The sequence below is a fragment of the Haemaphysalis longicornis genome, unplaced genomic scaffold (genome assembly GCF_048455015.1).
Source record: "Haemaphysalis longicornis isolate Haplotype H1 unplaced genomic scaffold, Haemaphysalis longicornis Haplotype H1 scaffold_9, whole genome shotgun sequence".
NCBI classification, from domain to species: Eukaryota; Metazoa; Arthropoda; class Arachnida; order Ixodida; family Ixodidae; genus Haemaphysalis; species Haemaphysalis longicornis.
The window spans coordinates 17,386,737-17,411,940 of NW_027526460.1; the positions used below are offsets into that span (position 1 = coordinate 17,386,737).

A 25,204-nucleotide genomic window follows, 5' to 3' on the forward strand; every position below is an offset into this window, starting at 1 on the left:
ACTCTTTTTTTTTTTTTGTAACGTTAGCTACACTGGCAGAGTTTGAGCAGTTTCACGTGGCTCCTGGAGAGCCGTGCTGCGCAAGCGCGGCACGTGGTGGCCGGGTCCACTTAATGGTCATGCGAGGGGTGGCCGGGTGTGGAACCGATGGTTCGTGCATCCCAGCGGCGTGCGCCTGTGGAATCAGCTTAGCTCTGGGGCGATTGGTGACGCTGCGCCGGAGCCGTTTTATAAATATACATGTGTCACATGATGCGTATACTATGTGTGTGTCATTGAAGCAGCAGTAAGCTTGATAAACAAGCTAATCCTACACAACCAGGAAAGCTAAGAATAACGAGCTCAAATTTAGCCCACGCTACGTATATCCTGACATAGCCGAGCTAAGCCACTGGTAATTCTTTTCCCCGAAAGATCTGCGTTAAACTTTTAAAAAGGCCCCCTACAACCCTTAAATTCCCCTCCAAACTTTCCGACAAATCAATGTAAGCTGGATAACACGGGTCCTCTTACTAACACCCGAGAGCCCTTCGAAAGCGATCCGGTGAGCGGGCCCAGGCGACGCGCCGAGCGTCCCCGTGCCGTGGCCGACGCACGTGCCGCCCCTAGCGAAGCGGCGCCGAAGCTCAAAGGCCCACCGAGACCCGGGCTCAGACCGCGACGGGCTCTCACAGCTGTGGCATGCAGCGCGCACTGTGTCCGCCGGCAGCGGTCCCCATCAAGGCGCTGCGCTAAAAGCCGCCCGGGTCCCCCTTTGCTCGCGCCACCCAACTCCGGAACATGGCTCTGTTTCCTTATCTTTCCCTCCGGTCTGTAGTCGCTTGTCCTCCGAGAGTGACGGTCGGGTAATTTTTATTTGCGTACACGTCAGCGGTAGTAACATTGCGTGGATTACTTAAACGTGATGGTGGGATTTGGCCGTGGCCGTCACTGAACTGGCTCTGCGACTGACACCGATGGTCCTCGACTCTCCACAAAAGTGCCCGAGTGCGCGCTAATCTATTATTTTTGCTTCCCATCAAGCCTGTTTGTGCTACGGGACTTTCCGTAAGGCTGCTTCTTCCGTGATTAGTATGCGGTTTGCGGCAGACAGTTGGACGCATCGGGATTATGGGGTTTGCATCCGAGTGCGAAGGATTACCTGCCCAATCCAAGTGAGTATAATTAAAGTTTTCGAACGGCTGAAGTTCAGATCTTTGTCCTTAGTTTGTTTACATCTATCGTGTCTTTGCGTGCTCGCGTCAATGAATATAAAAGGAATCCTTATTCAGTGCTCGCTTTATAACAATGTTTGCTGGGGTCATTGAAGGGTTGTTCAGTTTGTAGAAAATTCTCGTTTTTCAAGTTGTAACTGTTATGTTCAATGGAATTTTCTGAATGTACTGAAAAACACTCACCAAACAAGCGCATACAGTATTCTTTTATTATGCCCACGAATAGCACGAAATTAGCGGTATGTGGCGGTAGCATTACGTAGTTACCTTTCTTGGATACTCCTAACAATTTACACTTCTGGGGAATCTCAGCTCGTAGCATATACAACATGACATAACTTCATGACACCTGATTTTGAAGCTTTTAGACATGTGCTAGCCGCAAGTACTGCTCGTGTGAGCAACCAAAGCTTCAGATGGTGATTATATATATTGTCCGTCGCTTTTCTACTTGGGATTTACAAGTGCGGTGTCATGGTTGCAATTAAACTGTACCATGCTGGTAGCAGCAAATTAATAAATAAAATTTGGTATAGGTGATTTTATAACTCCGTACATTAAACCGGGTAGAACCTGTTTTGTTGTTTTGAGTTTCATGTTTACATAAGGAAAACGTCCTGAATACTAATTATCATGAATTAAAAACCGAGTAGCGTCATTGTGCGAGGAAAGAAGGTCCAGATCCGTTATTAATTTATTATTATAGGTAACATCAGTATTATCACTATCCCTATTATTTCCAGAAATGCCTTTCAATTGCCACAGGGAGAATGCGAGCTTTTTCAAGGAGCATACTGTCGTTACTCTCAGACATGGAGCGAGAAGTTTCTATAAATACCCCAGAATCTTGACTTGTCCTACCTCGTTCCGTTTATTTTTTTCATGATGAACAATTACACTTGCTCGCGTATCATTGCTGCTTTGTGTACTATGAGCCAGGTGAACACGCAATAAAAAGGTGGCAACATAACGAAATATGAGGTAATTGCACAAGCTCGGAAACAAACCACTGAAGGCCTACTTTTTCAACGCCAACTCCAAGAAAACAAATCAAACATCGCGTTAGCGGCGTAAAGAGTTCCCTTGCCTGTTCGCAAATGTTAAACAAAATAAAACCACCTTTGCGCTCCACGCTTTTGAGATCTTGGCCTGGGAAGAGTAACAGGCACGGGTTAACCATTTCGCCCCCGGCAACGCCGATGTTTAGGTGCTGCTATTACGTAATGGCTATATAGAGGGCCGGTGATGTTCAGCCTGGGGCAACGTATTCAAGGAAGCAGCGAAGGAAGGGCCGATTGCCCCAAATTACCGTGTTGCAGTTCCCGGTTCAGCGTGGCCGTTACACTCTCATGAGAACGCCTCTTTCGTCAAACCCAGCTTAAGAAAGCTTGAGCTGTTGAATGTTTAGAATGCTTTTTTGCGTGCCTGATGCCGGACTAGTCCTATTTATTCTCGTGCTTCTGCCTTATAAAACACGTAATCGGAAGATAGTACGTAAAGGGTAATCGTAGCTCTTGATTGATGGATTGATTGTGGGGTTTAACGCGCCGACGCAACGCAGGCGATGAGGCGCCCCGTAGTGGAGGGCTCCCGGTTAATTCTGACCACCCGGGGATCTTTAGCGTGCGCCGAAATATCGTACACACGGGCGTTTTTGCTTTTCGCCTCCATCAGAAAAGCGGCCGCCGCGGCCGGGAATCGAACCCGGGAGTTCGTGCTCAGCAGCGCAACGCCTTAGCCACTGATCCACCGCGGCGGGTGGTAATCGTAGCTCGAGTGCTGCCTACTGCGGTGGACAGTAACATCCCAGGGTACGAATCAGGCTACACTAGATATGTTTAACCATCAAGATTTTTTAAAACACAGGCAGCCTTCCCTCAACAAAACACGACTGGCCACCCGGGTGTATCGGCCGCAGCCACCCTATGATGCGCAGAATGAACGCGAGGCCGTCAATGCACAGCGGCTGCAGAGCACCTAACCGCGGTGGCGGTCAGGCTAGCGATGCAGCAGACGGTGCTAATAATCTCTGGCCCGCGGAGGCCACCGCCGAGAACCTGCACCTGTCGAAGTTTATCACCAGGACGCTGTCAAGCGAGGGAAGCTTGGCTGTGGTATTACAGGAGCCCCCCAGGCATTAAATGGGATATGGTAGGATTACTGGAGGTTAGGAGAGCAGGTGGGGCCTTCAGGGCATTGAATAGTTGACGCGAACTGTGACACCGAGGACATCGAGAAATGAGAGAGCTGGGGTTGAGACTTTGTGCCCAATAGGATAGGAGGGAATGTGGAGGGATTGTGGGTCTTTCATGAGAGAGACACGGTCTTTGGGATTAAAATAACCAGGAGTTTGAGGTTAAAGGCAGCGCAAACCTATGCACTAACGTCAAACTACGAGGGCGATCGGCTGTTGAAAGTTTCTGCGAGTCTGTTTTGACTGAAGTGAATGAAGTAAAGAAAATAAGAGAAGCGGGTAGGTAAGTGTTCAATGGAAACTTTTAATAGGTATTCCGGAAAGCGGAGTTCACGTACTGGCTGTATTTGCGGAGAGAAATAACCTTCGCACCATGAATGAATTCTTACGGAAACGAAGGAATCGGAAATTTACATGCGAAAGCCACAATGGAAAAAGGAATGGCATCACCTTCATTTCAAGTGCCAAAATAGGTGAACGTTGTTGAGGTGCTAGGCAAGGTAACAAGTAGTGATGAAAGTGTGGCGAGGCGCGGTGTAACGAAATAACTGAAAAGGAAAAAAAAGCAAAACCAATAAAAAAAGGAAGTCAAGCTTGCAGTATGTGAGAGGCAGGGCGTAGCACTTCAGAATAACGGTTCAGAACAAATTTATGGTATTCTCAGGGAAAGGAAGAAGTCGTAGCCGTAGTGAATGACAACCAAACCAAACTGTGATAATCACGCAGTCACAAGTACACATAGCAGGAAGATAACCCAGAGAAAAAGGATGAATACGCTATCTCAGAATAAAAGGAACTTTCTGCGGAACACAGAGACGTGAAAGTTTCACGGGAGGAGGCGCAAATTGAATTGGCCTAGTGAAAACTGGTTAGCAGAACGGTGGTTAGAAAAATGTACGCCTCCAACATGGCGAAAAAGATAAACGGTAAAAATAGAAATCAGGTAGAGGGAAAACATGAAGAAGTTTGCTATACGCAGCGATAGAATCTATGCACTCAGAGGAGAAATTCAGAGACGCGAAAAAAAAGCGCAAGAAACGTTTGAATGGTTGAAAAACGCTGAAATTTCGCACTACGTGACGGCAGATGTAACGCAGAAGAGTCACTATTGACGCAACTGAGGGAAGCATTAAAAGCCTACCTATCAGTGCCTTGCCAGTGGCTCTGTTCAGGGGCAGCAAATCGCGGAAATAAGATTCCGTGACGCCATAGTGACGTCACCGGTAAGCGGCTGGCGAGTCGCCAGGGCTTCGTTTGTTCGCTGTTCGTGAAGTTGGCGATAAAATGGGCAACATTGATATCAGGACAAAGCTGTCGTTTTAATAAACCAAACTTGTACTTTGCCGTTATGGTCCCTTTAGGAATATAGAGCACTTTGAAACTCCTTAAACCGAAATTATAAATGCCCCATTAAACGATAACATGGCGTCCGGCGTCGGCATGACCCAAACGTCGTCCAAAAATGGCGGACAGCGTGACCGGAATAAAAGGAAAGACAAGACAAAACTGGCCGCGTATCTGCTTGCTTGCTTCACTGCGAATGTGGTCAAAATGTGGCAGTCGTCTGCGCCCCTGCCACCCAACTCCTTTACAGCTGTGCGCGCGCTCCCACCCCTCGGGCTCTTCTCCTCCTTTCTCAGTCATCTCGGGATGAATTGAATGTCGGTTTCTTCAATGTAATTCAATTTTCCCCCCTTCGCTCTGCTCGCACTCTATTGTGCGCGCTCACACCCAAAAAATAAAACCAAAACCACAGGCAAAACGAAAACGACGCAGACAGAAAAGGACCATGAAGGTGGTAATAAGAGGACACATTTTTACCACTGCAGGCTCATGGAAGAGGGCAAAACCACGGCAGACCTACTATTAAGCATGAAGGATCGCGCAGTAATAAATAAAATCATATGCTTTTGAATGCTCTTAAAATCGAATGCTCTTAAATGTTTCAATATTTTTTTTTTGTTCTCAGCAGCTCTGTTTTAGTAACACTGGTGGTCCTCAGCTTTGGTTACTTGATTATGACGCATAATTTGTTAATGCGCGTGTATCCTTGAGAAAAGTGAAAAGCATATCGTCGCGGTGTAGGGACAGACGAATTCGACAAATGGGTGATAAACACAGCTACAACAACAACCTTTGCTCGGATTCGAAGCCGTGACCTTGTGTTTTTCAGCCAGATACATTATGGAATGAGCTATTAGGGCAATGTTATAGTTACATAGAAGCGAATTCAACACAAAGGACTACATAAAAATGGAGGGGGAAGCAAAGTAGTGCCTCTTATCAAGTAAAACCAATAAAAAGCCCACATTTTATACAAACAAGAAAGAAGCTGCGCATAAAACCGCTTGTCAAAAGACAACCCTTGACAAGAAGCCATCGAACCAGTGGTACAAGCAAAGTACGGCCGGCCATTTCAATATGAGGACTGGAACCGCTTTCCCGCATCAGCGGCAATAATTGAAAATAAACTACATTTCAAAAGTGCGTCAGGTGATTATGTATAATTTAGGTCACCAAAGTATTGTATTACCTGATATTTATTCTTCCTGAACAGTATTTTTTTTCTTCTCGTTTTTTCCTTTCTCGGTCTAATTTTCATTTTATAATTCCCGCGCTTTTGTTTGCTATAAAGCCCGTTAGCTAAAATTGTATAATTAGGAACTTCTACTCGGTGTAAGACTTACAGCTGCATTCTGTAAACCTTTTGGGTTTTCTTTTGTAACCACTCCCCTCTGTAATGCCTTTTGGCCCTGAGGGTATTGCAAATAAATAATAAATAAATATCGCGAGGGCATCGACCGGCCGGTTGGCAAGCTGCCGATCACGGAGAGCAACAGCGGGAGTGGCGCATGCGCAGAACGATCACGCCAGTGCAAACATCGTCTGCTAGGCTGTACCCGCAAGCACGCCCTGATAACTTTTGTGGTTAAATGAGCCGCCTCCGTTCATCGGTGAACGGTGACGGCGATTTCGCGTGCACGTTGTTCACGGTTGTCTTCTTTCATTGTAGTAGCTCAGGTATGCACGCGAATTACGGCAATAAAATTTGCAGCCAAAAAATTGTTTATTTTTTCTGTGTGCGCACACGCGACGCTGCACGGCAGTAAACGGTGGATAGGGAAGAAACGGAAGGCACGCCAAACATCGATTCCAGGTACAAACTTTTGCTCTTATTGTTACTGTCCCCGTCCGGCAATGAACGAAGCCTGCTCAGGACGGGAAGATTATGGGCCACGCTTGAAGACTAAGCCTAGTAGACGACACTTCCACCAAATTGGCACCTGCTTCTTTTCGTTTACACTATCTAAACTATCACAAATAACCCTATCAAAACCATCATATTCTGCGTGCAGTCGGAGTAGAGTACTGATTAAGTTCCGCCAGTTCCGGTATCGGCCACAGTTTTATTTCTTTCTTTTTTTTCCTTTATTTTTTTTTTTTTTTTTGAACGCGGAAATGTTTCTTGACTACGTCGGCGAAAGGGCGTACCCAGCCTGCGTCAGCAGAATAAGCACTCGTCCTCAAAAGACGTCAAACAAAAGCTCAATTTCTGCCCGCTCCATTTACGTTTGCTGCGACGCGTTTGATAGTGCGTGCATCAGAAAGAAAAACGCACAACGTGCTGCAAACGCATCCTCTACATATTTGAGGAAGCCAGCGCAGGAAAACGTATAATAAAATAATTGAAGACAAACACACTGCTGCTCTCACAACTGAAGTTTTATTAGAACAAAAAATGAACCTGTTTAGACACAAAAAACATGCGATCTGAAATCCCGGAAATATCTACTTAAAGAGACTCTGCAACACTTCCGATAAACACTCTCGCTCTTTCCTTCGCGTCCGGAACCACTGCGAAAGCTATAGTTATCGCCAGCACGGAGCGGCGCTGCGTCATTTGCTGGCCGCACCAGATATGCCTTCCGTTTCTGCACTGCTTTTGTGGCTTCCTTTTTAAAGTGACTATCGAATGCGTTCATTGCTGCAACTGAAGGAAGACCGGCCAATAGCCGCTACACCACTATAATGGCGTAATTCTAGCCGTTGAAGAACGCCAAGACCATGAAAGAGAGAAAAAGCTTTTGAGCAAATTTGTAAGTTATCTAATGGGCACATAGCAGTAATGTTTGGCTGAGAATGTTTGGGTTGACTACGTTCTTCAAACATTTAAGGTTTCGAAAAAAGTCGAAAATTGTTGCAGGGTCCCTATAAGGAACGCCACTGCAGGTTTCACTGTGTTTAACTAAGTTGTGCCGTTTTTAGAAGCATAAGAAGCTTCAAAACTTTTTTGTAAAAGCTCGTCATGACACGAACGTGTCACAAGTGCTTCTATTTGTAAGTGTTAATCCGGAGCCCTCCACTACGGCGCGCCTCATCGCCTGCGTTGCGACGGTGCGTTAAAGGGACACTGAAGTGAATTTGTCAAGCTTCCGTTTTTGCTTGCACTGCGTAGACTGGCTCAAATTAGCACACTTTTCATCGTTTATCCGGTTGACAAATCGGTAATTATTTTACAAAGCGCGAAAGAAGAAAAACTACCATGCGCGGTTTGCGGCGGCCGCACCAACTAAGGCTGTGACGTTGGGAGGAGGGGCGCCGTGATTGGACGATGCCCAAGGTTAGCAATCAAACAAGTTTCGGTTTCGGTTTCGGTTCTGTAAAACATAACCAATGGCGTTGCTGGATGGGCATTCTCAATATCTCAGTAATCATCGTACCGCGCTTCTGCCATGTTGTCGGCTGTAAAATGCACAAGATAAGCCTCCCAGGACGGCTTGTAGTCGTAGCATTCACTAGCCGAGGCCTACGCAGTGCATGGACGCCCTCCGCGTACCCGCAAACGCCCAAATGTCATGCGCTTTTCCCCCATATTTGGAGCTTGCCTCACTCATGCCTGTACCGTAAAAAGCGTGTTCGCACCAGGCCAAGGGTCTGTTCATTCTGGCCTGTGCCCACTGCCCGCAAGCAGTCGGTGCTTATGGCACCAGCACGCCAACGAGAACTCGCTAGCGCGCCAGTGCCAGCCTGCGCGCGTTTTGTGAACTAGTTCGTGTAGCCATGAACGTTGCGGCCCAAAAAAAGGCGAACTCAATATAGAAAACATCGGCGGAAAACAAAAAAGTTAACTTACAAAAAAAAAGCACGTACCCGCGGGGATTCGAACGCGTGACATGCAAAACACTTACGGTGGCACACCCAGCGCCCCAGACCACTGAGCCACGGAGCAGGATGCGAAAGCCTTGGTAATCTAGGGTATATATTGTACAACCGGTTTACACTTTTATTTAGTTTTGGCATTTCAAGCAGCTTAGGTGACTACTTGTTGTACTCCGCTCGTGCAGTAAGCGTCGCCCGAGTTTCCACAGTAGCTCACGTCTAGCAATTGCATTTCGTAGACGGAAAAGCGTTCGCAGATGCGTAGTCGTGCTGCTGACCGTTGTGCTTGTTCGCCCAGCGCAAAAAAGTGCTTCCCGCGCCCTAGTTTTACGCTGTACGGTAAAAATATCACTTGATTTTATTTCCTTAGTACCTATATTGACTTCGCTGACACTTCTCCCGCCTTCAAGAGGCCTTATATTTTCCTACTGGCGTACCAGTCAGCGAAGCGTCGCATGTGCGCTTGTGCATGATTGATTTGATTGTGGGGGTTTAACGCGCCGACGCAACGCAGGCGATGAGGCGCGCCGTAGTGGAGGGCTCCGGATTAATTTTGACCACCTGGGGATCTTTATCGTGCGCCGAAATCTCGTACACACGGGCGTTTTATGTGCGCTTGTGCAGCGCTTGCGTGAAGCGACCTTGAATTGGAGCTAGATACAGTGTACAAACAAACCAAGTAAAGAAAGGCACATTCTTCCATTCACAAACGTGTCCTGGCTTCGTTTCAACTAAGCGAACGAATTGCGACCAAGCAATTTTTTTTAACCTCCTTGATTGCGACGACCCGCCGGCGGCCGGCGGACGAAACGCTGGCCCGACTGACTGTGTCTGAAGGCCGGGGAGCCGTGCAGTACCGCAGCCAATTGCCAGCTCATCCCCTCCTGACGTCACACGAAACTGCCACAGAAAATGGGCGAGCGTAAAGAGAGGAGGACAGCATTTTCGAATTAGTTTTTCTACTAAATAAAATCGCGTAAACGCGCCTAGAGTGGTCGAAACATGGCCTGGGGACTCCGGACTACAATTTCCGCTAGTAATCCCGCAATGTTTACATATCACTTCAGTGTCCCTTTAAACCCTACAATCAATCGATCAATATTTGTAAGTGTAGTGAAACTTTCGTTAGCCTTTTTATTTCAGAGCGTATGACTTCAAAACGCAGGTATACACATTTCGGGGTCGATCTGAAGTTGGTCGAGCTTATTCCCATGGTTTATCTTTGTATATATGTTAATGTTTTTTTCAATAACCTTCAGTTGTGAGCGCCGCTCCCTGTTTTTCTTCCCCTCTTTTCGTCTACGTTTCTATGCGATGGTTTTCAAGTATAAAAATGCACCTACTCATCAAACTTGCCATTTTGGAAGCATATGCAGAGGGTGCGTCAAATGACATCAATCTTTAGTGAATGCAGTGCCGAAGCAACATGGATAGTGATTCGGCAACAAGTAGCGGTATAGAGTGCGCTATCGATGTTTTAGGCTTGGCAACAACATCCACAAATAACGTGTAGACTAATATAGCCAAAGGAATCCTCCCTAGTTTTCATCCTATAGAAGTATGTTCAGCAATCGTCTGAAGAGTTTTTTTAATGCCAAGGTGTTCAATGGTTCATTCCTTCTGCGATTGTCGATGACCAGCGAACGTTTTTAGCCCAGGGCAGTGGGTTGCACAGAATTTATATTAAAGGTATCACCATATTTTATTTCTCTTGGTGTCGGTAAACATACACGCACTCTCTACTGATCTTGAAAATAATGCCTATTGATGACTAACCTATACGAAATGCATATTTAAATGATTAGACGTACAATACTTAGGTCCAAATTGCGTATTGAAAGGCATCCGACTTTGTTGGCGACGTCGTGCTAATAGCGCCCACATTAGGACTTTATTTTTTCAATGCCCAGGCTATAGAACATAGAGTTTCTCAATATTATAGAGTGAAAACTGTCGCTGCAATCGCATGACGGCATGGGAATTGTGGGTATTCAAAAAATCGGATTGGCAGCATGTGGCTAGTGCAAAGGGCTACGGATTAGACTTGTCTACTCTGAAGTGCTTGTTTTAGTTCTGTAGCATGCTTTTTCGTTTTCGGCATGCCACTTTCTGGCATTCAATGCTGTCACAGATATGTCTATTTTTTTTTTATTTGAAAGTTCGCCCTGCGGCATAAAGGTGCACGATTCACAGGTACACAAACAAGTTTGATTCGTGTGTCAAGTCCAGAAGTTGCCTATGAAATGGTCCATGAACACAGCGCTGCAGGTCTTGAGGGCGGCCTGGGTGGAGTCCGGTTGCACGAAGGTGCCGTAATTGGATCTGATGCAGTCCCGGGCAGGTTCGCAGCAGATGGTGCACATTCACATTCTGTACGGCGGATTCGCAGAATAGGCAGGTGGAGTCGTATGTGCCGCGTACTGCCATGGCCAAGAGGCAGTCAAAGCAGGCGACAGGGCCATCCCAACGCGTAGACTCCGCAGCGCGACCTCCTCTCGGCGAGTTGTCACCAGGGAGGTTTGAACCACACGGGGCTATGAGGGCTCGTGTGGTGCGTCGCAGAATTTTCTTCTGTTGTGCCAGGATTCCACTTGGATCTTCGGGGAAAAGTGCCAGTGTTCGCATCAAGGTATGCGGGCGACTAGCCGTGTCTGCCCCCCTACTGCCGGGTACAGCTGAACGGGGTACCCATTCTATGCGGAATAGCAGTACAGTGCTTCGTGCTGAGTAGTGAATGGCATCTGCGAACGATGTAGCTTGTGTTACGCGGCGGATGTCGTGGGTGGCTTGCGTGGAGTCAGAGCGTAATATTAGTCGACAGCATGGCCCTGCCTGGACAATAGGCAGTATTGCGGCAGTATTGCGGCCATCGTGTATCTCTGCTAGTTCAGCAAGATACGCTGGTCGCGAAGTATTAGCCTCATAAGAGCAAGATTGGTCCACCTCTGTTAGCTGGGGACAGATGAGCGCAGTGTGCACCATGCTGTTTTTTACGATGGAGTCTACGTATGCAATGGCCGTTTCCGTGTCTGGGCTACGTAGGCGAGAGACTTCGGCCGTGGCCTGGCGAGGTACTGGGTGACGGAGGCGACAGATTGGTCTGTTGTCTGTTAATTGTACTCGCTGCCACGGAGGAATGTTTGAACCTTTCACACCGGTACTTGGAATAACATACCCCATGTACCGGGCGAGCGCAGCGGCTGCGCCGATCATCGACACTTTACAGGCACGGGTACAGCGGCGCTGGTGCATCAGCTTATCAATCGTGTTGTGTTGGGCCTCCCCCTGCAGAGTTGGTATCGGGGTCATTCGGGGTATTCCAGTAATTGCCCGCATGGCATCCTGGTTGATGGCTTCGAGGCGATGCCAGTCCCTCATCGTCAGATGGTGGAATTGAGCCTGGTACACGAGTCTGGGTTGCAACACTGACCACACAAGGAGGCGAGCAACGCTGGTGCGCGACCCGCCAGTCTTCGTCGCCATTCGACGTATCAGGTGTATTGTCCGTGCGGCACGAACCTTCGCACTCTTCACCGATGGAGCCGCGGACCCAGACAAGGCAACATCAAGGCCCAGCACACGAATAGTTGGGGCCTCCTGTAGAGGTTGTTGATGAATAAACAACCGGACAGGCCATTCATCAAGTCGGCGTCACCCATGTTTGTTAGCCACTGACATGTAAGACGTTTTTAAATGCGGAGCATTTCTTAGGCTCGCCTTGTCCTGCGTCGTTGATGGCGGCGCCGTACACACGCTCACTGCGCATGCGCAACTCTCCTCCTTACACCCACAGTTCCGCGATACTACGATATAAAAAAAGAAATAGTTAGCGGCGCCCGGTTTCGATCCCACGACTCTCTGGTAGCAACGGGAGGTACGCGGTCCTCTTCCCACTACGCTACAAATCCGGGACAGGAACAAGTGCTACGAACGCGCCTTATGTCTTTGACTCATTCAAATTACGTCAAGAAGCTACTGATACAACGAAGGCACGTGAAGCTGAACGTCAACGGAAACGACGAACTGAAAACTTTAGAGGGGGATGCTGAATTTCCCGTTGGAAAGCTGTGGCGGGAAGCGCCACGCGCCTTGCAGCTCAACCAGCCCCGTCCGCAGCGCCTCTGATGCTGATTGTGGCAGGATGCCCCTAGGGATTGGCCAGCCAAAGAATCCATCACGAGATAGGTTCGCGTTCAACCACCGTCGTCATCTTCCCGTAGGGGAACCACCGAAGAAGAAGAAGAACGAGAAGACAAAGCTGCGAAGAGGAGGGCGTGTACATTGCTCTCAGCCGGTGCACCAATGTCAACAACTGGCGGAGACTACCGAAGCTGGCGGAGACTACCGATTCTACCACAGAGACAACATCGACAAGAACATGATGGACGAGTTTCGGCGCCTCGAGAACCACCGCCTACTCACCGTAACACAACAGCACTTGCGTGCCTTTGCCAACGGTGTGGACCCAGACGCGGAATTCCCTCTGGCGCTAGTAAAAACCAGATCACTCAGCATAACGGCAACACAATGGAACCACACGGAACCGCTACGATGCTTCGCATCCTCATCAGGGTTCCCCACGGGAAGATGGTGTAATTTTTTTCTTCCGTCTAAATAACAACGTGATTAGCACTTAGCTCATGTGCTCGCGTTAGCAGGGAGCTTCTCGTGATGAAAGGGTGACCACATGCAGCGACGGCGACAAGCGACACGGAAAACGTAACTCAATAGGTACTAGGTACTACAACAAACACATAATGTGGGCGACAGCGACAGGCAAAAAAAATTATTATACTGCCGCCAATGTCCTCCGTCGTCGTCGCTCGTCGCTACAGTTCACTGTATCGTCGCTGCCGCGCGCTTGTCGGCTGCTTCTGGCCGGCAAAAAGCTAGCGAGGGTTTTGGCGGCTTGTGTCTGCGGCTTGCCGCTGTCGCCCGCACTATGCGTTCGCTGTAGCTATTGAGCTACGATTTTTCCGTCGTTCGTCGCCGTCGCTGCGTGTGGTTACCCCTTGAAGCATACACTGACAGGCGCAATGAGGCAACATACATGGTGACTCGGCAAGCCTGCATTTATTTGTCATTTGAAGCATTTATGCAATTTGATAATGCTTGGCGCGCGTGCTTTAAGACGTACTTGCCGTATTTATGTCTGCTTGGACAAAATAAATAAGTACAACACGACTAAATCACTTTTGCATCTCTAGCTGTTGCATCTGCTTCGCCTGAAAAAGCGCGTTGCAGATGATAATAATGCAGTATTGAGAGGAAGCATGAACACAGTTTAAGACAAGCGAAATAGTTTATTTTCAGCTAAATATCACAAAAAAACGAAGAATACAGCATCTAGTTTGGAACTTGTAATAATTTACAAATATAAACGGGACGGCCCGCTGTATTTGGCGCAGGAAGCAAAATTCAGGACTCCTACCTTTTTTTTCTTTTTAACCCCTAGAATCCTTTCTCAAACAAAGCACACTAACACAGCGGTTTTAGACGAAGTAAAATTTCTCAATCACGGCTCCTTTTGGCCGCATTTCTAAAACAAAAACTTCATTTGCGCAGCGACAAATTCTTTGCCGGCCATGCCACGCCGAGCTCCGGCCGAATAACCGGGCATGGGGGCACCCACGGAGACATGGAGTGCTTTCGCAGAATAACGTAGACACTGGCGCCAGGCTCCACTCTAGATAAGCCAGTGAGAACCTCTATGCTATAGAACGCCTTGCACTTCAAAGACACGTTGAGCCTCAGCAGTTCTCGTTCGCGGACATGAAGAATGCATAAAATCGTAGCCACACGAGATTCGCTTCAGAACCGGGGTCGGCAGCAAACGCCATTAAAAGGTTTCTTGGGAAGCGTTCCAAAGCGTGAGACGCCCCGTAGTGCGACCATAAACACGGCACTAGTGCGCGATGGCCGACCGCGGCAAGGCACCCCAGATCAAATGAGGGAGCGGAAGAACGCAGCCAAACTATCGAACAGCCACACAACGAAATTTACCGTCGTGGTAAACTCTCCTGATACACAACGGCAGGAGCGACCAGCGGGGCAATGCGTAGGAGACAGATCAAAAACATTCGCAAAATTGAAGGCCGGTTTCGAGGCAAGTCATCATTACCGGCAAGATTGCACAGCCCTTCGACTACGCGAGGCGAGAGCAGCACGCCTCATGAGTTAAAATGGACATCGTTCTTTCCCATTCGCAGCCAAGAAAAAATGCTAAGGCGTACCCATTACAGCATTAGGGAGAGAACCTCTTAACATTGTGTGCAGTTAGAGGCGTGCTGGCACGTTCTTGGGATTCTTGAGCGTTCGTGCAGGCCGGTGTGGTTTATTCTGTAACATCACAATATTTAGGCACAAGGGGAGCTCGCAGTTCCTGATCATCCCCTAAAATTCACGAAACCATTTTTGTCTAACGCCTCCATTACAACATGGCTTGTCGCGTCAGCGGAAAATGGCAAAACTGCCCCTTTCCTTTTGCTCTGTCCTGCCATTTTTTATGCGCAAGCCATAGCGTGTTCTTCCATCTCGGGCAGTGCCCCATGAGGCGGCGCCGGTTCGCGCGAACTAAAAGAAACAATTTATAGGGTTTGCCCAGCCTTTGCGAGGTGGCGCTACTCCCTCAGTATAAAAGTTCCGTGTCAAGTTCGAGTGGTGACGTAAAGCAGGAGCCCACTTCTGCTCGGCACAGCACAGAAGAACGACCGAACTCGGCGTTTCTATTGCTCCCATTGGAAAACGGGTGACGGGACAGGCATATTCTGCAAGCGGCGTTCGTCAAACTCGTGGCAACCACCAACTCAAAGTACTTCATCTGTTTCGAAAGCTAGCTTTGCTACAAGGCCATCCTTATTGAGAGGAGGTCAACTTTCAAAACCAGAAAACCGCACTGGTTTGCGATGTCAAAGTCGCTAAAAACGGATAAAAACAAAACATACAGGAATAGCTTTTCTTCGAAAAGAGTTGGTAAGTCCATAAAGTATATTGATAGTTAAAATAAAATAAAAAATTGGTGAAACTTGCCCTAAGTTGGGCAACGCTTGGACCACCGTGGCTTGGACCAAAGCGAAACTGGAGGATTTCTGTCTATCTAAGCACTGAATGACGCACCACCACGCATTTCATAAGGTTTGAAATTATTTATTTACACGTTCCATCGTTGCTTTTCACTGCGGTAGTAGTAATCATCGTCACAGCTTTCTATATCGTCGTCTCCCTCATGCATGACTGGCGGTCCCCGATCGTTTTGTTCGCAGGCTTTCACATTTATCCCAAAGCGGAACGCGTTAGCATGCGCTAGAACCGGCGGCGACCGGCTTCGCGAACAGGGCGTCTGTAGCGCCAGCTGTTTTGTGCTCCCCCCTTGTGGCCCGGACTCACGTTAACTGTTTTCTTGGTATTTTTTGCGCGCGCCACGCGCCATTCTGAATGACGCCGTGCGCTCCTCGTGAAGCGCGTGCTCACGTGCGCTTTAAACGGCGGGATTAACTATGACCCGGGTTTTTTTTATGACGCCACACGCATTACGGCCAGCAACAAGACCTCCTCTGTTGACATAAATGTGATTGGTGTGTTCATAAATACGAAGACACGCCTTTGACGTCAACGTGTTCATCCCTAAACGTATGGAGCAAGCGACACGCCATGACCCCTACGGTGAGGGATCGTAATTCTTTTCCGAGTTACACTGGACCATACGCCACGGTCACTCATGACACACGGGAGCACAGTCTCACCCTCAAATATGGACTCTGGCATAGTGTTTTACTACAATGTGTGCTACCATCTCTTACGAGGAGCATATTATCCGCTCCCCCTTGTCGTTCTCAGCGTCGGGTGGGACGGGTGGCCATTGTATCCTTCGCGATAGCTGTGATGTCATCTCCGTCACCATTCCGCTCCTTCTGTTACGAAGCGGTCGACCTCCGGCTATTAAGGAGTACGTGGTGACGATGTGGAATGCGACGCATCCTGAACGAACTTACGGACGCTTATACGTGTATAAACGAACTCGTTTGGAGCCCCGGAAGCATGGCATACGACAAAACAGAAAGTAGTCGACCTTAGTTGAGGAAATCTTTAGAATTCCTCTGCAACATTTTTCCCGTTTGATTGCGTGATTTGTGTGCTGTAATGTGCTCTCCGGGCACGGCTTTTGTAAACTCATTTTTCGGACGCCACCTGAGTGCACTCTTTCGCTAGCCTAGTGCGTGCCCTAAGCAGCGCTAGTATCAAACCAAGAGTGTAAAACATGGTTATATTAGTCCTTTTTGGTAAGATGACATGTCATCACCCCGCTTCAAAGGGGAAACCAATAGGAATCATCTTCATCATCAGCCAAATAACGATTTCGCGTTAAAAGACATAGTTATGCCTAGAGCAAACGGGACCCCATACCAATCGTATCGGTGACAACTATACCAAGAATGAGGCTCGTGCAGATTGTGCGTCGACTAACTACACGATCACATTTGTCCATGCTCAGTTAACATAGATAAACACGTTGTGTGCTGCCTCGTTGTATTTCCTAGTATTTTCCATGGCAAGTTACATGAAGCTCGCCATGTCCTGCACGCAAATTTTAAGGTTTAATACACATGACGGTTAGTTTTCTTTTCGTTTTCTTGCACTTCTGGTTATGAAACTTCGTCTCGAGCGGCGCAGCAGATGCAACTGTTTTTTTTAGTGTATAATAGAACATGCTGTCCAAGAAAAAAAGTACCACACCTACTTCCTGTAGACGTTACAAGTCAGAGGCACTCACTCATTAAATTTCTATACTCGAGCTCAGGCTCTCAAAAGAGATCAAAAGAGCCGCCTCATAACTTCTTGAACCGCGTCTCGCTTTTACCTAGGTTTTGTTATCGTACAGAACGGGAACTACTGAAGCCTAAACAAACGCAGCAATACATTTTCAAACTAGCGGAAGTAGGTGGGAATGTACAATATTCTAGACTTCGCCGTAACGCTGTTTTTCTCTTCTTTTTTTGAGTGCGTGTACGTTTTTGCGCCGAACCACTGCAAGATTTACAAAATCAATTTCTCTTGGCGGCTAGGCTGAGTGCGTGTACAAGACAGAACGCCACCCTTCATTCTTTTTTTTCTCTCTTGCGCCTAGCCGCCAATACAGTGGCTTGGCCCAAGTTTCTAGCATCAGGCCAACCTCTGTATAAATTTTCTGCTTATAAGCAGTCCCCTTTTCCGTTTCTTCTCTTTCCTAGTTCACCGGAACTTGCTCGGGATTTTTATTTTTTCCTAGTTTCCTAACATCATGAGTCGTTTAGTCTAGGGAATCATTATAAAGTAAAAACTATAAAATTGAAAGAGGGTAACGTATATTTTACATTAAATTTGAGCTGTTGACTTCCTACTCGTGTCCCAGGGGTACTTTTCTCGCAATCCCCCCAAAAAGCTATTGCTAGACACCCTAACTTTATCGCCGTGTACGCCCGGGTTAGGCCTGCTCCCTCCCCCAACGCTTCCGCATCGACGTTATCCACTCCATCGCCGTGCCGCGTTTTGCACCGGCCGCCCGGCCAGAGGCGTAACCCGGGCCGGCGGCGTGTTACCTCGCCGGGCACCACCACGAGAAGTGCGCCGTCTGTGCTCGGCGTATCGCGTACTTTATATTCTCTTCGCGGCGCCCCCGCGCCGTGTCTTTCATAATGCATGTGTGTGCGGACGGTGCAGTGCCGGGGAGGGCAGCGCTAGTTTGGTGGCCCGGCCGTACGTACATTGTTGTTCCCTCATTGCCCCTTTTTCCCTTCATTCCCGCCACTCCGAGCCCTTACTTCGCGCCTCCCTTTTCTTTCGTGCCGCCAAGTTGTCTCGGCTGCAGCGGAGGCACTCATTCTAGCATTTGCGTTGCAGCCAGCGAGCTCCTCACACGACTGCCCGCGCTCGCTTCCTAACAAGATTGAAGGGAGACTCCAGCGTGCGTGCGGCTGCAGGCGAAGTGCTTGCCCCGAGTCTCCCTTTTTCTGGCTCTCTTCCTTGTGTTCTGCCCGTTTCTGTTGGGCCGAAGCGGGATGGCTGCTCGGTACGCCATAGGCAATGACAGATGCGAGTTCCCGTTCACGTTGCTCGCCCTCATTGTTGTGACTCGGGTCTCCTTCCTTGTTTTCACTCGTACAGCGCCTTCGCTCACGGAGTGACACATTTCACCGCCAGTGTATGCGTTGGGAAAAATTGCACGCGCGTTTGCCTAGTCGAACTGTCGTTAAGTTGGCTGTCCCTTTGGAGTTAGTCGCCTTTTTTCTTTCGCTGTTCAATACGGAAACAGGAGTGCGGAACTCAATTTCCGTCATGCCTGCTTGATTTATTCATGTGAACTCAGTCGTGAACAACTCCGTAGGTCGAAAACTCGGTGTCGTAAGGAAGACATGGACCACAAAATGGCTGACAGATGGCACAAAAAGTGGCCAAAGGCTTAAATACATGGAACCATTTTACCAGCGATAAACGGACAGGGACCTAGAAAGACGTAGACGGGACACTCGCTAGAGTTCAACTTGAAGTTGCAGTCTAGCGAGTGTTTAACGCTACTACGAAACTTTTTGTGGAAAGGGTGGACTCAGATAGACTAGATAGAGGGAAGGAAGGATTAAAGGTAAAGGAAAGGCAGGAATGTCAACCAGGCTGCGGCCTAGTTTGCTATCCTACACGTGGGGAAGCGAAACAATGGGAAAAAAGATGAAAACAGTTAAAGAAGGGGCAGGTAAGGACAGAGCGCAAACAGGTGTGGCCAGCGTTACCACGCTATACACGATAGAGTTCATTGACTTCATAGAGAGTTGTCTTTTGTGCTGCAGTCTTCTGTGCAAGTTCATTGTTTTTAGGAAGCACAGGAGCGCTTTTGTCGCCTTGGGCGTAGATGCAACCGTTCTTTGCCATCTCTGGCTTGGAGTCACCTTCACAAATGCTTACTCCCATTTGACTGTAATGGCAGAAAGGGAGGCGTGTGAAGTATGTGACACACCGGAGACCATACGCCATCTTCTCTGCGAATGTGCACGCTTTTCATCGGCAAGAAGGCAACTGTCCTCAACTTTACGGAAGCTCTATTCTTGGCGGCCGTTCTCTGAGGATAAAATCATGCGCCACTAGCCTTCATAGACTAGATAGACGTGGCTGGAGATCTTCGAGGGAGGCCTTCGTCGTGTGGGGGACACAATTAGGATGACGATGATTATGATCAGGATGATGATGATTTTGATGATGGTGATGATGATGATGCAAACGACTCTGCTGCTCGGTCCCTGTAGCTTAGGAGTAAAGTCGCAGATTCGAGCGCCAGCAAGGCTCACATTCTTTTGTAAAGACCCGTTATTTTTTTTTTTGATGTAAGATGTCCTCTCAGCTAAATCGTAGGCGTTCTTTTCGTAAATAAAGGTGTTTTTTTATCTTTCAGGTCGGTTTAGGGGTAGCGCGGAGCATATCATCACGATTAATTAACGTTATGCGAAGCATCGGAAGTGCCGGGCTTGTACCTATCTTGGAACGGAATATCGCGGTGAAAGAGTGATGCTAAACTCGCGTAACACCAGAAAGAACGTAAAAGCGGGGGGCTTGGCCACATGCATCAAACTACGCCACAGAGGCGTACTTTTACGCATTTATGACCCTACTGTTTATCTATTTTCATATTATTTATCATATTGCTTGTGTAATTTTTTATTATTCTGCCAACATCGTTACAGCACAATAACGTACAGCTGCCGTACAACTAACTGGAACAATGATTTGTGCATATCACACAATACTTGTCTCACTGGCTTTATGACCGCCATTACCAGTTTACACAGAGATTTTCCTATTATGGAGAACTCCTTTAAACGCACACCGATACCGACAGGTAGTCTCCGGAAGAAGATATTCTTGTACGTTTACGAGAGCGTGTTTCAATTACTTTTGACGGCACCTGTACATCAATCCGCCGTGACAGCTGCGCCGATGACTAACGTCAATCTTGGCACTGTGGCAACATTTGTCACTCACTGAAGTTTTAAAGGGACGGCTTTCTTAGTGGGACTGGTGGCGTTCTGCCAAAAAACTAATGCCCTATATACCCGTCGGTTGACAGAAAATCTCTGATGACATCTCAGGACACACGGCGCATGCGCCAAACCGGGCTTCAATTGTGTCAAAACGGTTACTTGAAAATCGTGAAAAAGGAACGGTTCCAAATAAGACAATAAACACCTCGATCATGAACAAGAAGCACAATAGTATACCCCGTATCGGGATACATTTCAACCGTTCGTACATGCGTTCACATAGTGCGCGCGAAATTCTCGCATGGGTTTGTTCTTCGATTGCAATTTGATTGATTGTGGGGTTTAACGCGCCGACGCAACGCAGGCGATGAGGCGCGCCGTAGTGGAGGGCTCCGGATTAATTTTGACCACCTGGGTATCTTTATCGTGCGCCGAAATCTCGTACACACGGGCGTTTTTGCTTTTCGCCTCCATCAGAAAAGCGGCCGCCGCGGCCGGGAATCGAACCCGTCGATTGCAATTTCAGTATTTTAATATTTGATCATCGATTGGACGCACTTTCAACGAATGTCGGATGCACGTTCAGCTTTCGCACTTCCCTCAACGTTCTTAGGAAGGAATGGTAGATTTATACAGCCGGGGAGCGTGGCTTGAATGTCGGACATAGGTACTGACGATTAAAATCGACAGCTGTTTCCTAAAGTGAATGCAGTGCTAGCCTTCAAGTTGGAGGGGCACCGCTTGGTAATGAATGGTCAGAGACGGCGCTCTTCGAAGATTCCGGGCGTGCAGCTCCACACACCGGCTATTCTTTATGTTTCCTACAAACGCATCTTCTTGTCGTGCTCACCCTTTCTCTTTCAAAATATTTAAAAAAGGCTCTTTTTCCCCCTCTTCTCTGTGGCGTAAAAAACGAGCAAATAACGGTGCGAACAGACCCGCTCCGGCTGTTGTAAATTGTATTTGAACCTCACGCTGAACTGCCACATGGTTCGAATGAGCCACGCAAGGAAAAGGACGAGGAAGAAGAAATGTACGTGCAGCACGCAGAGCGTGCAGTGGCTTTTGCTGTGTCTTTTGTAAAAGAACACGACGCTTGCTGAGATGGATGGCGGATTTTGCGTGTCTTTTCTTTGGCGCCACTAAAAGCCGAGGCGCGGTTTTCCCACGCCAGCGAAGCTTTACATCGGCTTTACTTCTGTAAAGCCGATGTAAAATAAACGAACTGAGCTGACCGCCAAATATCATTTCCGTCGAAAAGCCAATTTCCAAAGGTAAAAGCATTCTAAATTTGGTATTCTCGACCAGCAATGAATATCTAATGCTCAATTTTCACAAAATAGAAGTTGTTGAATGAGTAGATCACCATTGCCGCTGAAATGATTGCATTAATCAAGCGTTCACGACTTCGGAAACTAGTTAAATCCCAGCTCGTGCAACTCTAGGTTCTAGAACCAGTAAATCTACATCGTTGCTAAAACGAATGCATTAAGCACACATCCACAACGATGTGAAATATGTATAGCCCAATGCATACAACTACGGTTTGGCGAATGAGTCGATTATTATTGTCGACAAACTAAAAGCATAAGACATGCATTCGCGTCCTTTGAAAAACTGGGAGAACGCGCCTTGGTGGTCAGTGGCTAAGTCGTTGTGCTGCTGAGACCAGTTACACCGTTTCGATCCCGGAGCAGCAACCGTTTTTCTGATGGAGCAGAAAAAATAAACACCCGTGTGTCGATATTTTATCGCGCGTTAAGATCTCGAGGTAGTCAAAATATTCTTGAGCCCTCTTCAACGTCTCACTTCATACCAGCAGTGAAGCTTCGGCGCATGAAAGCCCCAGATCTCAAAAACATTTTAATCCCAATTCTTACGACCAAATGTTGGCAAATCAGTCGGTCACCTATGCCGCTAAAACAAAAACGAATGAATTAGGCAAGCGCTCATGACTCCGACATCAAATAAAAGTCTATGACCATGTTCCACGCTCCGACAAAACGACGTCGTCTAGCAACTCCTTACATGCCGCCGACAGCTGCTGCCTACGCGTGCCGATAGCTTGAATATACTTATTTTCCAATTTTACGTGCCTTGGATTGACAGGTTTCATTCAAACGCCCGCCCCACAAATATTCGGAGAAGTAATAGCATATGCGTTTCGGAAAGGGCGGGGGGGCGTATTATTCGGTGGTGTTGTTTGCTTTTCCTGAGCATCGCAGGTGACGGGTATTCGCTATGTAACCGGCAACGATTGTGCTGTCCTCTGGTTTGCTAGATGGACAGTTTCCGAGTTTTTGTAAGCCCGCTTGACATGTCCTACTCAGAATAATATCACCGCAGCTCATAAAGCGGATGACTAGAAGCGCGCATCCAGACCGGTATGCGCGCTGGCAGTTTCGGACATTGGCGGTTGCTGCGCACTGCGGGCAAGGTGTAGGCGCCTATTGGATCTCGACTGCGTCATGCGTAGCCCGAAAACGCAAACTTTCCGATGCTGTGGGACGTGTCTTTATTCAAAACAGCCGGAGTGAGAATGAAGCAGTTCTTTTAGCGTTTATTACAGAGCGTCTCCCGGTTTTCCTCCGCCTACTGTTCCACTGGAGGATAACTTCTTGCCAAGTAATTGTTACGTATGCCAAGAATTGCAGAGAGGGTTGTGAGAGTTATACTTACGTACACTTTTATTACTGCAGTATATGTTGTACAAGAGCATATTTTATTACGCAAATATTAGTTACCACCACACATGCTACACTGAAATTTCCCTGGCAAGGGCGTTACTATCAAGGTTCCATATCGCTTTGCATGGGAGGTAACGTAGCAAGCTGTGATGCCAAAAGCTTGACTTCTGACGACGCAACGATCGGAGCTCTATACTGTTAAGCCCACATTCCTGGTGGAGTTGCCGTCCGCATTGGTCCTTTATTAATATAAGCGAAGTGTAACCCTGGTAAAGCCCTCAGAATCTAACACACGTTAAATGCTTTTAGGTTGTCCAAAGCAATGCGGAGCATATATCCTATCGGTAGAGATTTACTCCGGTACAAAAAACAACAAATTTAAATATAAATGTTCCGCAACTAGGGTGCACTCAAAAAGAGCAGACAAGAATTTGCCCTTACTTCCGCCCGTGCGCGGTGACTCTATCCAGGAAGCGCCAAATTCGAAAAGGCTGTGACCAAAAGAGGATACGGTAACCAAATGACGCACCGATCCTTCGCACGTATAGAAGATGCCGTCGCCGTCAGACCTCTCCGTTCGGCGCCCGAGAGCCCCGCACAAAAAGAACGTGACAGGCGGCAGAGCCTTGGAGAGACACAAAACGCTGCAACCGCTCCGGGATACCACCGGCCCCCGCACCGGCAAGAAAGACAGGCGCACAGATAGACAGGCCGACGTTGTGCTGCGCTTTTCCGACCGCGGGCGCCCGGAGTACGGATTGAGTTATTGAGTAGCTCCAATGGCCGCCGGGAGTTAATCTAATCGAGTGAGACCAAGCCGGACCATTAGCGGCGGTCGCTCACTCCACCGCCACCGCTCCCGACGTGTGCGCTGTCCGGTCGTCGCGCCTAACAAAAGAAAGCGCCGAGCCACGCACGGCTCGCCGGCCGTATATACCTTCGACGCTCAGACGCCACGGGAAGGAGCAGCTATGTGATGGAGCTCGCACCGAAGTGCCCTCTCCCGGGCTCGCTGTTTCGGCTTTCCTCTTCTGCTTGTTCTCTCCTGTTCTGAGGCCCGACTTGACGGTGGGCGACGCTCGACAAGGAACGCCGCTCTTTCTTCTTCCCGCCGAAGCTGCTCCCGCTGCTCCCTAGTGTTTTTGCGACTGTCCACTAGTGCCAAGCTTGGTGGGCGTATCGATTTGGGTGAGATAAGAGAATGCACGGAGCAGGCGAGCCGACGCGGTAAACGCCGACCCCGGGCGGTGCTCGTCTTTGGCGAAGAAGGATGGTGCTTCTTCGCGGCTTGGGCGTCCGAGAAGCGAGTGAGACGTCCTCTTTCCCGGCGAGCCCGTGTTGCCTCCGACCGCTTTCCGACGCCTGAGGAGCCGAGGCGGCCCCGTTGCTTGAGAAAAATCCCGCCCAGAAGTCTCCGGGAGAAACATTCATCTTGTGGTTCGGAAGCGCCTTGCCGTCACGTCCGGGTGGCCGCGCAGAAAGCGGCCCTTGCGCGTACCTTCTGCCTTGCGGTCTTCGCTGCTCTTTAGGTGAAATTGTTACAAGAATAAATAACCCATGAATCCTAGTTGAACACACCGCTGAGGCCATTTACTTGCTTTTCGCCCATTTTCTTTTTATCCCTTAAGTGTGTTGGAGTCACTGGCGCCGCAAAGCTCGTGTGAGCACGAGAAAGAAGACATTAACCATAGTCGCGTTGGGAACTGGGGGAAATTTGTCATGCGGTTCGTGGAAAGTTGGTAAGAATTGTTTCGAGGTTTTTTTACGAGTGTAAATACGGCTTTTAAGAACAGTAGCAATAAAAAGACATGCCTACTGCTTCCGTGAACCCAAAAACCTAAATGGAAATTCAAGATTACTGAGTACCCAACTTCAGGTTGAAGTGTTTCTCATATTTCAATATTAAGGTTCCGAGACCGGGTTATTATTCATCCGCAAAACATGCTC

General features: G+C 48.2%; 1 protein-coding gene across 1 annotated transcript in view; it reads left to right on the top strand.

The window, feature by feature from the left end:
* The first annotated feature begins 666 nt into the window (after positions 1 to 666).
* LOC144151758 (suppressor of lurcher protein 1-like) overlaps positions 667 to 25,204 on the top strand; it is a 154,649-nt gene continuing 130,111 nt past the window's right edge. Inside the window, exon 1 of the mRNA XM_077682892.1 lies at positions 667 to 1,154. The gene's annotated coding sequence lies outside the window, so the exon portion shown is untranslated. The remainder of the gene's footprint in view (positions 1,155 to 25,204) is intronic.